Raw genomic sequence first — 12,923 nt, 5'->3', positions numbered from 1 at the left:
GTCCCCAGATCTGCACAGGATGGGGCGGGCAGGGCTGGGGCTGCACTGGGAGTGGGGGCTATGCCCTCCCGCCGCTTGCCCAGCCGGGGTGGGGCAGGCACAGGAGGGGGCTGCTGCACTGCCTCCAGACAAGCGGCGCACAGTGGCAGGTGCTGCCCCCACCCCACCAATGGGCTGCAGCTCCATCCTGCACCCACCCTGCCCCAGCTGGGCGAGCAGTGGGAGGGCATGGGAGGGGGCATGTGCCCCTGGATTGGGGCAGGTGGCAGAGTGGAGATTATGGGGGAGCAGCTGGAGTGCAGCCTAGCATAGCCCCGGCCCTGCCCTCCCCACCCTGGATGCCACTTCTCACCCCGCTGGGGCACGGCGGGTGCAGGAAGGAACTGCGGCTTGTCTATGGGGGGAGGGGGCAGCTGCCACCACTGCATACCACCTGTCCAGAGGCAGTGTAGCGGCTTCGTCCCACGCTCGTCCTGGCTGCGAGAGTAGCAGCAGGGCATAGGCCCCGCTCCCAGCACAGCCCAGTGCAGCCCCAGCCCTGCCCGCCCCACCCCGCCCTGCGCAGATCCGGTGGCACACGCCCCCCATGCCTTGTCGGACAAGCAGTGGGAGCCACCAGACAAGCAACTTACCCCAGCCCCTCTCACTGCAGGGGGTGTTGATCTGCTCCCCCACACCCCTTCCTTTTCCCCTCCCCTTCCACCACTCCAGACTTACCAGCTGGACACTGCTGTATCCAGCATCATAAAGTTGAAACCCACATTGGAAGGTCAAAACAGGGTGTCAGTTTATAAACTCCTTAAGTGCCATTCATCATAACTTGAAAAGTCATAAAGCCTATAATATAGTTTGGGTCATTTTTGCCCAGATATTAGTTGTTTGCAAGAATGCTGTGGGAGACCATATCAAAAGCTTTGCCAAAGTCAAAATATATCCTGTCCAATGCTTTCCCTGCATCCACAGAGCCAGTTATCTCATCGTAGGAGGCAATCAGGTATTCAGGCTTGACTTGTCCTTGGGGAATCCATACTGGCTCTTTCTGATCACCTTCTCCAAAAGCCAGGTTAGCAAAACTAAACTTTTCTTTCTTTCTTTCTTTCTTTCTTTCTTTCTTGGGTTTTAAGAGCCTGTGGGTTACTGAAGCTTTGTGCAAGAGGATTTCCTTGCAATGAGTAAAATTCCCTTCTGTCCCTTGTCATAAGTTTAAAACCTGCCGGCTTGTGTAATGTAACAATCTTGGGTCCACTCTAATCTTAGTCTGGACTAGTGTAACTCAATGTAATAAACTGACAAGAGCCCATGCTGTCTCGTCTTGCATTTCCTCATTTAAACAGAGGTAAATCAGGCATTTGGTAGTGCCCTGCCTGGAGCTAGAAGTAACCAGATGCTTTCAGATAAGTCCAGGGACTCAATATGTCTGTCCAGAAACTGCCTCAATCTCTTCTGAGTCCAGCTTCCTTTCCATTTCAATGGACATTAATACTTAATAAGGTGCCTGCAGGGGTCCTAAATGGAATAAAGCACCAAATGTGAGCTGTGACACTGAATGGGAAGAAAGCATCCTGTAGGCAGTACTTGCTTCTGGAGATAGATGGCTTTGGGGAATCTTGACTGACCAAGAAGAGTAACTGCAGAAATTTGCCTTTGGAGCAAACTAGAGTGACTGCTCCAGGGTGGAATGTTTGGACTTCAGGTTTGGCCAGACACCGATATTGTTAAGCCCAAAGATACAGGGGGTAAAGTACTGGATGGAAACATAACCTTGGATTAAACTTTTGACAAGGGATCAATCTTGAAATTAATGTTAACAAATGTCATTGTAGATATAGTGCAGAGCTTACCTGTTACTAGCCACTGCTGCCCAATGCCCTGTGAAGTAACAGAATTTTGGTTTCAGTTTTAATGTAGTATGTAATGTATTTAAAGTCTTTCTTTCTTTCTTTCTTTCTTTCAATAAACAAACACAAAAAGAACACACTATGCATTTATGCTATGTTCAAATACATATGTGATTGGATAAGTAATGATCAATGGTCTGCAATTTAAATGTTGGTTTAGAATTAAAGCACCAATATTTACTTAGAAACAATGTGGAAAATGCTTTCTTCATCCATATATGTGAGGGCTCTTAAAGACAACTCTATCATGATATCCAGAGCATCCACGTTTTTTCTTTAATCTATTCATCTTGTGTCCAAAGCAGGCCATGCCATTACTACTGCTGGATAATATTTGTAGACTGAATACCAGTCTACACAGAGTCCATTCCCAAACCAGTGCCAATATTATTCAGTAGAATTTCAATAAAAAGTAAAGGGTAGCTTGGATGCTACATGTCCTAAACCAGAGGAGTTAACAGGAGCTGCCACAGCACTTTACTGGGAATGTATGTTCAATCACATAGCTGCTATGAGAGGGGTGTCAAAGATTCAGCCTGCAAAGCTGTTTTTACTTGGCTTGGGGGACTCCAGGACAGGCTGAAAATTTAGGGGCACCCAAATTCCCAGGTGTGGAGCTCTACTCAAGGAGATGGGGTATTACAGTTGGTGGAAGGCATGAAGAAAGGCAAACAACTGTTGATTAGCACCCCCACCGGATCAGGCTGCAGGGGCTAGTCAAGTTGAACAGCCTTGCTTTATGACATTAGATCCTGTTCAAGGAATATCCTTATCCCTTGTTTTTGGACAACTTTGCATTTGGTTGAACCAGAAGGCATTTTGTTTGAATAGACCTAGCATACTGAGCTATACTGATAGACCACCAACATTATTTACCATTTTGCCAATTTTTAAATCAGTGATGAACTTTTATCCTTACTTCTAGATCATTAATGAAGAAGTTGAATGGCCTCAATACACCCCTACTAGAAACAGTCAGTTTTATTGTTTCCCCTTGACTATTACTTTGAAAGGTCATTTGGTTAGTACTTTATTGAATGGGTGCTTTGTTGATTAACATTATGATCTTAGTCAGCACTGCATGGTGCTAAATCAAAAGTCTTACAAAGTCTATGATATCTAGGTAGTTTGCAATTTCCTCGATGAACCGAAGTGGGCCTTGCTTTACAAGGCTGGTTTTCCATAAAACCATACTGACCAGAGTTATACCCTTTCAAGTGAGTATCATGTTTTGCATTATTTTGCTAGTCTACTGTCAAGCAAATTAAATGCCCTGGGTACAGTCCTTATGCATATTGGCACACTGACACCCTTACCAATCACCTGGTATATACGTTTTTAATATTTAAGTGTTTTCTTTTTTAATTAAAAATGTCTTGGCTCTTAAGAATTGTGAGGTGGCTAATTAAACTTCTTTAAAAAAAATTCTGGGATGCAGAGTGATCCCTAGTAGAGGTTTTAAACAACTTGATTTATTATGAACGGAGTCGAGAAGTGCATACTAAAACAAATCATCCCATTTCTTTCCCCATATAGCACAGAAATGTTTACCATTTCTACCTTTTCTGCATTAGCAAAAATAGTATTATTGTTACTGTAACAGGGACTCTAGCAGGAGCCCTGCTACTTGGGCTAACACTGGGAGGAGTGACCTCCGATTGAGAAACGGTCAGGTGGAGACAATTACACACCTGAAAAGTGGCTGGATGATTAGCCCATGAAAACCGGGGATAAAACCGGCAGCGGGACATTTACAGAGTGCCTTCAGGCACCAGAGGAGAAACAAGGGGGGAATGAAGACCCTGGGGAGAGACAAACGAGAAAAGTCTAACCTGTGGCTGGGAAGGACGTCAGGAGCACCAGACTACCTGAAGGTTCAACAGGTCAGATCCCGATGAACGCTGAGACAACGAAGAGTGCTGCTGTGGTGAGTCCGGAGGGACACTGAGGCGGTGGGAACAAGCTCAGCAGAAGAGCCAAAACAAGAGACAGCGTTTTGGGTCAATGCATGGGGAAATAGTGCCCCAGATAAGCCCTGACCCCATGGGGACAACAACTGTTTAGAAAATAAACAGGAGAATTGGGTGGGAGCTGCAGGGAGCTGCTCCCGACACAAACCAGGACTTTGGGTGGGAGGTCTGTAATAGACTCCCACCATTGTGTCCCCTGTGCCGTGTTCCCCACGGATTTTAACCCAGAGGGTCTCCAGCCGTCCACCCTGGTCACCAATATTGGCTTGCAGGGACATGTAGCTTTCCTTAACATAGAGAGCTACACCCCCGCCCCTTTTCTCTACACGATCCCTCCTGTACAGGGTATAGCCGTCTATCCCCGTGGTCCAGTCATGGGTGGAGTCCCACCAGGTCTCCGTGATCCCTATGACATCGTAATTGTTTGCACTGAGGAGGAGGATGAGTTCCTCCTGCTTATTCCCCAAGCTCCTGGCATTCGTGTACAGGCAAGCAAGTGTCCCCTGGGGGGCTCCTTCCTTGTCCACAGATTTCGCCAGGGCTGGGGCAGGGCTGGGCTCCCTTAAGTGCCTTGACCTGCTGGCTTTGCAAGGATTGCTCAGCGGGCCAGCAGTGGCAGTAGCGCCCCCATCCCCCAGCGGGCTTATGTGTGCCATGAACGTTTATTAAAAATTAACGGAGTACTAATAGTACAGTGTCTGTGGGGCAGAGGGGTGGTTCCAAATGTCTGCCTTTTACCACTACATTTCCCAGCATTCCCAAGCTGCTTGGGCTTGGAACAGTTTCCATGGGGACCCCTCAAAGGGGATGCTTCCCCCACTCCTCTTCCCTGCCCACGTGACATTGTGAATATTTGCCACCTTGTCTGTTTGTTTAGCACAGCATACGGCTTTTGGAGGGGTGTTGTGAAATGATGGGTTGTTGGTGGGCTTGGGATGGAAAACTGACCCCACCACCACCACCACCACACACTCTAAACCGTGCTGTAGGCTGCTCAGACCACTCGCTCCCCATCTGCCCAGCCCCGTGGCAGCCGGCCAATGAGAGGTCTAATTAACCCTGCCACAGGACATGATTCAGGCTGGTTAGGCACGGTATGTAATGACCCTCCAACCCAGACCAATGCCAGTCTCCAAACAACAACCACCTACCCCAGTCCACCTCCCTGCCCCGTGCCCTGCTCATCTTCCACCCACCATCTGCTACCTTCCCCTGCACACCCCTGCAATCAGACACAGATGTTTATGTTGTAAATAGTAAAAGTTATTGTAATCAAAAGAACAGCCACTGCGAGTTGTTGTCAGCGTCCATATCCATAATATGTGCTGCCAGGCAATCCCGCACTAGGGCAGCACGACCAGCTTCTCCTTGTGGATATGTCTTTGGTCCCTGCACTGCTGTCCGGCCACATCTCTGTCTGGCTGCTGCCTGTTGTGCTTCTTCAGGCCATGATTCACTGAAAACCTCTCCATGGGTCTCACAGATGATATGCAGCACACAAGCTGCCACTACAAAGGCCATGATATTTTCTGGCTCTACCTCGAGGCAGCTGTTAAGCGCCCTCCATTGTGGTTTCAGTCGGCCAAAGGCACATTCAACAACCATCCTGCATGTGCTCAGATGCAAACTGAAAACCAGCTTCTGTAGGTCCATAACATTCCCCCTATAAGGCTTCATGAGCCAGGGCTTTAGGGGGTATGCAGCATCTACTGCAGGGGTCAGCAACCCCTGGCATGCATGCTGAGCATGGCACGCAAGGCCAACTTGCTCAGCACACCACTGCCAGCCCTGGCTCTAAGCAGCTGCTGCCAGCCACAGAGCCCAGGCTGCTCCCAGTAGGCATCTGGGAGGCTGCAAGCTGGGTGACAGCGACCACGAGCTGATCACCTTCACCATCCGCCGAAAAGCTGGCAAGTCAGTCAGCAACACGGAAGTCCTTGACTTCAGGAAAGCTGACTTTGACAAGCTCAGGAGGCTTGTCAGTGAGGCCCTAAGGGACCATGACCACAGGGAGAAGGGAGTTCAAGAAGAGTGGTTGCTCCTCAAGGGAGCGATCCTCAATGCCCAAACTAAGTCTATGCCATCTCGGAGGAAAGGCAGCAAGAGGGCACAGCAGCCCCCCTGGCTCTCCAGGGACCTAGCAGACCTCCTGAGGCTAAAAAGAAAGGCCTACAAAGGATGGAGGATGGGAGTCACCTCCAAGGACGATTATTCTGCACTGGTCCGGTCCTGTAGGGAGCTGACCAGGAAAGCCAAGGCTGCAACTGAACTCCAGCTAGCTTTGAGCATCAAGGACAATAAAAAGTCCTTTTTCAGATATGTGGGGAGCCGGAGGAAAAGCAGGGGCAACGTTGGACCCCTGCTGAACCAGATGGGGCAACTGACAACTGACGCCCAGGAAAAAGCCAACCTATTAAATGGGTACTTTGCGTCGGTCTTTCATCAGTCCCATGGGACGCCCGTGCCCGCTATGGGACAGGGAAGTCTGGGTGAGGATGATCCCCTGCCCTCCATTAATGCTGACTTCGTGAAGGAACATCTTGAGAAGCTGGATACCTTCAAGTCAGCCGGCCCTGACAATCTTCACCCCAGGGTACTCAAGGAGCTGGCGAGCATCATAGCCCAGCCTCTAGCGCGGATCTTTGAAAACTCTTGGTGCTCTGGTGTAGTGCCCGAAGACTGGAAGAAGGCCAATGTGGTGCCTATCTTCAAGAAAGGGAGGAAAGTGGATCCAGCTAACTATAGGCCCATCAGCCTGACTTCTATCCCGGGGAAGATCTTAGAAAAGTTTATTAAAGAGGCCATCCTTAATGGACTGGCCGATGCCAACATCTTAAGGGATAGCCAGCACGGGCTTGTTGCGGGTAGGTCTTGCTTGACCAATCTCATTTCCTTCTACGACCAGGTGACCTATCACCTGGACAACGGAGAAGAGATTGATGTCATATATCTTGACTTCAAAAAAGCCTTCGTTCTGGTGTCCCATGATCGTCTCTTGGAGAAACTGGCCAATTGTCGCCTTGGGTCCTCCACGATCCACTGGCTGGAAAATTGGCTCTGGGGTCGGACCCAGAGGGTAGTAATTGATGGAAGTCACTCATCGTGGTGTCCTGCGACCAGTGGGGTCCCCCAGGGCTCTGTCCTTGGACCCATACTGTTCAACATCTTCATTAATGATGTGGACACTGGAGTCAGAAGCGGACTGGCCAAGTTCACAGATGACACCAAACTTTGGGGCAAAGCATCCACACCAGAAGACAGGCGGATGATCCAGGCTGACCTGGACAGGCTCAGCAAGTGGGCGGATGAGAATCTGATGGTGTTCAACGCCGATAAATGCAAGGTTCTCCACCTTGGGGAAAAAAAACCTGCAGCATCCTTATAGGCTAAACAGTGCTACGTTGGCTAGCACTAAGGAAGAAAGAGACTTGGGGGTCATCATTGACCACAAGATGAACATGAGCCTGCAATGCGATGCTGCGGCTAGTAAAGCTACCAAAACACTGGCTTGCATCCATAGATGCTTCTCAAGCAAATCCCGGGACGTCATTCTCCCCCTGTACTCGGCCTTAGTGAGGCCGCAGCTGGAGTACTGCGTCCAGTTTTGGGCTCCACAATTCAAAAAGGATGTGGAGAAGCTGGAGAGAGTCCAGAGAAGAGCCACGTGCATGATCAGAGGTCAGGGAAACAGACCCTACGATGACAGGCTGAGAGCCCTGGGGCTCTTTAGCCTGGAAAAGCGCAGGCTCAGGGGTGATCTGATGGCCACCTATAAGTTTATCAGGGGTGACCACCAGTATCTGGGGGAACGTTTGTTCACCAGAGCGCCCCAAGGGATGACGACTAGGTCGAATGGTCATAAACTACTGCAAGACCGTTTCAGACTGGACATAAGGAAGAATTTCTTTACTATCCGAGCCCCCAAGGTCTGGAACAGCCTGCCACCGGAGGTGGTTCAAGCGCCTACATTGAACACCTTCAGGAGCAAACTGGATGCTTATCTTGCTGGGATCCTATGACCCCAGCTGACTTCCTGCCCTTTGGGCAGGGGGCTGGACTTGATGATCTTCCAAGGTCCCTTCCAGACCTAATGTCTATGAAGCGGACTGGGCTCCATGGGCCGGCTGCAGCCAGCTGCTCCAAGCTCCAGCATGTCAGCACGCTGGTACCTTCCAAGGTAGACATTGTGGGGTTTTTTGGCACTCTGGCCAACCAACGTTGCCTACCCTTGGTCTACTATTATAAGCGGGGGAAGGGCAACACCACAGATCACTGTCTTGGGGACTCTGGGTGCATACTGTCCTTTCTCCATGAGGTCAGGGAGTGGGGAGTTTCTGAACATGCATGTGTCATGTGTGCTGCTGGCCCACCCGGTAAAAATGTTTGTGAACCAGCCCTGGTGGCCACCATGACTTGAAGGATCACGGAGGCAAATCCTCTTCTCTTTGTGGATGACCTCCCCCTCCCCAAAGGGGACTGCACTGGGATGTGAGTGCTGTCTAAAGCCCCCACACATTTAAAAAACCCCATGGCACTGAAGCCATCTATGACTTCCTGAGGATTCCTGAGGCCAATAAAGTTGTTTGCCACGTCCTGCAACAGCTGGCATACCTTGCGAATTGCCACCCCAACCGTGCAAGGAGCCACGCCAAACTGGTTCGCGATGTAGTGGAGGCTGGATGGGATGGCCAGTTTCATGATGGCTATGGCCACCCTCTTGTCTGGCCTGATTCATGTTAGTGTCTTGCCTCATAATTTGTGACCCCAGCATCGAGGCAATATGATAAAACATCTCCCTGGTCATTCGGAACATCTCCAGCCACTGCTGATCGTTCCAAGTGGTCAGCACGATTCACTCCCATCAGTCCGAGCTGCTCTCATGGGCCCAGACCACGCGGTTGCTGCTCCTGACATTTATCCACAGAGCCCGGTCACCTTCTACTTCTTTGCATGCTTCTAAGCTGTCTCACTTCACCACATATCTACATCCCATCTCCCCATCGCGAGCATTGAAAAAGATGATGATTGCATTCACTGCCATTGCTAGCTGTGCATGCATGTTTTGTAATAAGTCTAAGGTCAGCTGCAGGGTAAATAGCAAGTTTTTCTTCCTCCTCTTTCTCCTCCTCGCCTATGTCTGCCATATTCTCCATGTCAGAGTCTTCACTCAGTTCTTCTTCTCCATTGTCTGCTTCCTGGTCCTCACACATCATCCTGCATCTCCATTTGGTCCTGCTCTGTCATCCCATACGGACTGTACGTACACAGCAGGGCTGCTTCTCAGATCATGGTACCAGCACCAATTGGCGCGGGGGCGGGGGGAGGGGGGGCAGGGTTGTGGTCTGGAGCTCTGTCTAGCTGCATTCAGTTTTGCATTTTAACTCTTATCTGCATCATTTCAACTAGTAACCCTGGGGCACTGGGCATTGGCCTTGATTCTGTGTAGCACTATGGGAAGACAGACACAGACATAATTTTTGCAAGACTATGGAACATTAACCAGCCATCTGAATGGACAATGGGTCTATATGGCCCATGCTCCCACCCCATCACCATGTCTTTATTGGTTAATAGGGTACTTCATCATAGTATTGGGTACTGCAAGACACCGGTGATACCTTCACAATGACTACATGGAATTTTCCAAACTGGCAAATTCAAGGCATGTGCATATAAGCACGTGTATCTAAGCTACTCTCAAATTTCACCAATGGCCATTTGTGAATCGGTTGCTGTTTGCTTAGAACTGCTTGATGTCTCAGAAAAACAAGTCCAGCAGTATACAGGCCACGGAGCAGGAGGCTGATGCTTTCATAGATTCATAGATGTTAGGGTCGGAAGGGACCTCAATAGATCATCGAGTCCGACCCCCTGCATAGGCAGGAAAGAGTGCTGGGTTTAGATGACCCCAGCTAGATGCATATCCAACCTCCTCTTGAAGACCCCCAGGGTAGGGGAGAGCACTTCTAACACCCATGGCCCCAACTGGACCCAACTGGACCCAAGAAGAACTGCAGGACTTAATCAACATTTGGTCAGAGCAAAAGATCATAGACCAGCTAGAAAGTAGAACAAATAAGTCCATTACAAATTTGGGTGCAAGGGCACAACTGGGACTGGACCCAGTGCTAGTGCAAGATTGTGGCCCTGAGATGTGCATTTCACTGTGCCAAAGATGCAACCTCTCGTTCTGGGGCAGGGTGCACAATTGCTCCTTTCTATGACCAGCTGTCTGTTATTCTGTCCAAGGACGCAGGCAAGGCTCTCTGGCTGCAGTCTTTCAGGACTCGTGTTGTGCTGGAGGAGAGCACACCAACAGAGGCAGCTCCTCCTGATGGGGAAACCGTGAGCATGTCACAGCAGTGGGGAGACTGCTCCATGGTCCTGGATAACAGGGACTCCCAACAAGAGTCCCAGCACTATACCCTGACCCTGACTACAATGTCTCCCCCAATTAACACAGATGATGAGTAGCAGGACGAGGAGGAGGAAACCAGTTCAGATGTGTTTGTTTTTCCCGACACCCAAACATTGGTGTCTGTTCCCGAGACCCAAGGAGATGCACCACCGGAGATTTGTAAGTATGGCAGAACGTGCCTCTTGCCACTGGCAGGCGCTGTTTGGGTTCGGGCAGGGTGGATAGATGCGGCAGTGGTTTGAAATGAATGTATCACTGGAGGTGGGACATCATGCTGTCTTCTGGGTGGACGAAGGGTGTATGCCATTGGGGGTGGATAAATGGCAATATTACAGATGGTGAACTCATTGTTTCGCTTTATTTGTTTGCAGCTGGTACGGGCAGTGGCAGCCAGGGACATGACTCTGAACCGGGGACTTGTAAGTTTTGGGGAATGTGAATATTGTCACACGCTTTGTTTTGGTGTCTGCTGGCAGGGGGTGGAGAGGGTAGAGAGGGAGGGGGTTCATCACTGTCCTCATCAACCCTTGTGGGAAGGAAATGTCACCAAACCAGGAACGCTTTTTTTCCTTGTTTACCAGCTACCATGCCCGATGCCAGCCAGGCATGTGCCCCTGAACCTCAGACCCCAGCTTGCACTACAGAGGAGTGGATATCGAGGGATATGTGCTGCAGTCAGCGAGGGTCCCGGGAAAGCATGATGGAGGCTTTGGTGGAGTCGTCACGAACCTGACTGTCAGTCGCAGATGGCTGGAGGGACAAATTCCAGGAAATGGCAGCCGACACAAAGGCCTACCCCCGGGAGAAGGTGCTACACAGCACGGCCCAGTTGTAGTGCCATGTGGATGCTCACAGGGCACGCGTTGATAACTGATGCCCTGCAGTGGTTGCTGAAGCGCAGCATTAAAAAGCGGGTACTGCCCCAGAAAGGGTGAAGTAGCTCCGCTCGGCTTGCCTGTCCAGGCGGTAGCCAGGAGCATTAGAGCCAAGCCTGGCCCCCTAATTTTGTAGGACTGGGAAAATCCCTGCTCACAGTGCTGCATGGGGATTGGCTGGTTGGTGCAGGATGCAAAAATCAAACCCCAAGCATTCACTCAGACAGTTGCCAATGGTGGTTTTGCACTTTGCAAAGCCCCCTGCCAAGTCTTTTCCCGCAGTTTTGTCTGCCACTTTTTCTCGGCACTTGTTGCATGGGGCGCTGGAGGGGCGGGAAATCTCCCATGCAAATGTACACTGGGGAGCTGGCTGCGTCCCCCCTCACAAGTCTGCATTTTGCAAAGGCACCACAAGCGTTTTGTCAAGGCATCCAGTTTGCAAAGGCAACCAAAGGGGCTGTTCCCTGCCAAGTCTTTTCCTGCCTTTTTTTGCAGTTCTTTGGTGCTCTTTCTCAACAGGGTTTTCACGCTCTTATCTAGGCTGGCACCAGACTGTCTTTTTTTTTTTTTACACCAAAATGAGGGTCGGGTGGGTTCCTGCCCTGCTCAGGGCCTTCAAATTGGGGAGCAGTAGTTGGGGTGCATGTATGCTGTAGTGACGAGAGAGGTTCGAGGCGGATGAGAGGCAGAAGGACTCAGTCCAGCAGGGAGAGTTGTCCCTGGGGGGCACAGGCGTGCAAATGTAGCTTTTGAGAAGTGTGCAGGCTGCTGAAATCGAGTGCAGTACCTGCCAAAAGATCTGAGGTGCTGGACTGGGATGCCTCTGTCCTAATGACTGTGCTCTTTTGCATCTTGTGGGGACAATGAGCCCAAGTAATTCTGTCTACAGTAATGATTAAATTGCTAATTATACTACTAGCAATAATTATAACTGCTAATAACAATACTCTAGTCCCTGTGTCTTAGTAATGATTGAGCACCTTTGTAGCTTGTGAAACTCAACCATCTCTGGTCTGTCTGGTCAGCCTGCTCAGGCTGGGGTGGTGGGCAAGCGAGCCTCCTTCTAGATGAGGCCCTACCTTTCCATACATTCAAATTCATACATACATACATACATACATACATTCACACGTACACCCAAGGGACTATTGCTATAAATAAGCATTCCATCTCGACTTCTGTTCTCTATGCTTATGCCAAATACTAAACAGTCTGGTGGGTCTTAGCACCCAGGGTGATGGGCGAAGGCCCTCCTTCTTGGTTACTGGCCATGTCTCAGCAAATGAACAAGCCCTCCATACATCATTAAATTAGCAGGAAAATAGGAAAAAAAAAAAGGCGAAAAAGAAAAGTTGGGATTTTCCTCCGCGGCACCTCTGCATCTATACAGCATTGTTTATTAAAACACTACCTATATCTATACACTATCTATTTAACTATGCACTACTTATTACATACACTATACACTATTTAACTATTACACTATGTGACAGAGCACCTGTGGTGCCTGTCACTTCAAGGGCTAGGCCTGGGAGAGGGCAGTTGCCTGATTAAAGTGCCCATTTGATGCCCAGCTCTCTGGGTGGAGGGGAGCAGTTTGAGACCAGCTAGTAGGAAAGAAACATCTCCCTGCTGAGCTCCGGCTCCAGGAACACCTCGGAGCTAGAGGGGAGGCTCTGGGGGAGGAGGTGACCTCAGTGGTCCTGGGTAGGACCTAAAACTGTACCTTGCTGGGGAATGATGGCCTGGTGGGTGGTGCAGG

This window comes from Alligator mississippiensis, chromosome 15 (assembly GCF_030867095.1).
Source record: "Alligator mississippiensis isolate rAllMis1 chromosome 15, rAllMis1, whole genome shotgun sequence".
Classification (NCBI taxonomy): domain Eukaryota; kingdom Metazoa; phylum Chordata; order Crocodylia; family Alligatoridae; genus Alligator; species Alligator mississippiensis.
Note: the sequence above shows the minus strand (reverse complement) of the source record.